Source organism: Canis lupus, chromosome 25 (genome assembly GCF_011100685.1).
Source record: "Canis lupus familiaris isolate Mischka breed German Shepherd chromosome 25, alternate assembly UU_Cfam_GSD_1.0, whole genome shotgun sequence".
Lineage (NCBI taxonomy): Eukaryota > Metazoa > Chordata > Mammalia > Carnivora > Canidae > Canis > Canis lupus.
In genome coordinates, this window is record NC_049246.1 from 23,892,856 (window position 1) to 23,895,912 (window position 3,057).

Sequence of the window (3,057 nt, forward strand, 5' to 3'; positions counted from 1 at the left end):
GCACATGTGGGGCGGGAGGGGGTAGTGGCATAGGGAGAAGCAGACTTCCCTCTGAGAAGGAAGCCTGAAATGGGGCTGGATCCCAGGACCCTGATCATGACCTGAGCTGAAGACAGACACTTAACTGACTGAGCCACCCAGGCGTCCTAAGTTAAATGTTACAAATATACTTTTTTTTTTTGAGATTTTATGTATTTATTCATGAGAGACACGTAGAGAAAGGCAGAGACATAGGCAGAGGGAGAAGTAGGGTCCCTGTGGGGAGCCCGATGTGGGGCTCGATCCCAGGGCCCTGGGATCACACCCTGAGCCGAAGGCAGAGACTCAACCACTGAGCCACTCAGGCGCCCCATAAGTACACATTTGTGTAAAGATGAAAGTGCCTCCTCATTCAGAGGTGTAGGGCCATTCCTAAAACTTTAATGGCATACCAAGATTTCTGAAGGAGAGGCGCTCCTGAATCCGCACCTCGGCAAGAGGCCATAGCCAGACGTGCTGGAACCATGTTTGGCAACCAGTATGACAATGATGTCACTGTTCGGAGCCTTCAGGGCAGGCTTCATCAAACTGAATATGCAATGGAAGCTGTCAGGCAAGGTTCAGCCACAGTTGGTCTGAAATCAAAAATCCATGCAATGTTGATTGCATTGAAGAGAGCACAAAGGTTGCAGCTCATCCGAAGAAAATTCTCCATGTTCATAACGATATTAGTACCTCAATTGAGGGACTTACTGCTGATGCTAGACTGTTATGTAATTTTATGCACCAGGTGTTTGGATTCCAGATTTGTATTTGACAGACCTCGTCCTGTGTCTCCTCCTGTATCTCTAATTGGAAGGAGGACCCAGATACCAACACAACGATATAGCCATATGGTGTTGGACTGCTTATTGCTGGTTCTGATGATATGGGCCCTCACATTTTCCAAACCAGTCCATCTGCCAACTATTTTGACTGTAGAACCATGTCCATTGGAGCCCGTTCTCAATCAGCTCGTACTTACTTGGAGAGACGTATGTCTGGGTTTATGGAGTGCAATTTGAATGAAATGGTTAAACATGGTCTGTGTGCCTTAGGAGAGACACTTCCAGCAGAACAGGACCTAACTACAAAAAAATGTTTTCATTGGAATTGTTGGTAAAGATTTGGAATTTACAATTTATGATGATGATGATGTATCTCCATTCCTGGAAGGTCTTGAAGAAAGACCACAGAGAAAGGCACAGCCTGCTCAACCTGCTGATGAACCTGCAGAAAAGGCTGATGAACCAATGGGGCATTAAGTCACAAACCAGTCTATATGTGTATTATCAAATATGTAAGAATGCAGGGGCCCTTACTGCTGACACTAATCTATACTTTGAACCAAAAGATGCAGGGTGGTCTTATGGTATGTTTTAGGAATCAGTCCAGATGTGTTTTTCCAAGTAACTTGTCTGAACCATATAATGGTATGCATTTTTCTTTGAGAGGGTCTATATAATCATTTTCTAGAAAGTATAGTTATCGTACTACTGTTTTTATATGAGGAACATAGTATGTGGTTTTAAAGACAACTGTGAAATAAAATTGTTTCACCTGCCTGTGTAAAAAAAAAAAAAGTTCTGAAGGAGAATAAGAATCAAACATTACTTACAATATGCTTATAGTTAAAAAATAATTATAGAAGGTAAATAACTAGGCTAGATCTATAAATTAGCAAGACCTACTCAAGCACATAATTCTCAAGAGTGAATCTACAAAAGCCATTTGAATCTGAAAACATTAAGTCAAGTAATTTAAGTCAAACACAGAGAAACAGAGCCATAGAGAGAAATATCTTTTCTTCTGACACCTTTTAATGCTTCCAGGTTATTCCTCTGTTGTTGACCTCTAGGAGACATTGATTGTGAAGTATTTTATGCAACTTTACAAAGCACCATGACATCCTATGACATCCAATAGATGGGATATTATGCAACCAATAAAAATAAGGTTTATAAAGGACAAAAATATATCTTTAAAGAAAATGCCTCTAAAACAATGTGAATTTTTTTAGCAAGCAGAATACAAAATTGTAAACACAATGCAATACTACTTTATTAAAAAATACACATAATCTTATATATAATTATATATATATATGATACGTAATATATATAAGCTTTGAGTCCTCAACATCTAAAGCCATCTGGATTCACTTTCTTTAAAAAAAAATAATGTCTTCGGTTTTTCTAAACATTCCACCCTTTCATTGATCACCCACTTTTGCACATAGCCCCTCCTCTGGCATTACCTTCTTTAAGCGTGGACACTCCTAATCACATAGCTCCTGAAAGTATCATTAACATAAGGCTATTAAGTGTGAAGATTTTCACTAAACATTAGGCTTAATGGAGGGGAATTGCCATAGCACATACAGGAAACTACTTAATAGTAAGATTTTCTGGGACGCCTGGGTGGCTCAGTGGTTGAGCGTCTGCCTTCGGCTCAGGGTGTGATCCTGGAGTCCTGGGATCGAGTCCCATGTTGGGCTCCATGCAGGGAGCCTGCTTCTCCTCTCTCTGCCTGTGTCTCTGCCTCTCTCTCTCTGTGTCTCATGAATAAATAAATAAAATCTTAAAAAAAATAGTAAGATTTTCCTATTGTGTATTGTCTATTGTAAAGCTACAAAAAGTAACGTTTTGTGGCACTGCATCCAGGATAGGTGGTTGGAATAAATACTATATCCCAAAATTAAATCCAATTTAAAATTAAATCCAAAGTAAGAATTTAGGGTATGCTTAAGAAAGTACTCCAATAAGAAAGAAGCATATTCCTTTCAGTTTTTGTTTTTGGTTTTGTTTTTATTTTTGTTTTAGAGAAGGAGAGGAGTGGGGAAGGGCAGAGGGAGAGAGAGAATCTTTTTTTTTTTTTTTTAAGATTTTGTTTATTTATTCATGAGTGATACAGAGAGAGAGGCAGAGACACAGGCAGAGGGAGGAGAAGCAGGCTCCATGCAGGGAGCCCAATGTGGGATTCCATCCCAGGACTCCAGGATCATGCCTTCAGCCAAAGGCAGATGCTCAGCCACTGAGC

General features: G+C 39.9%; 1 pseudogene; it reads left to right on the plus strand.

Annotated features, from left to right (window-relative positions):
* The first annotated feature begins 503 nt into the window (after positions 1-503).
* LOC119877520 lies at positions 504-1,326 on the plus strand (annotated as a pseudogene).
* The last annotated feature ends 1,731 nt before the right edge of the window (positions 1,327-3,057 follow it).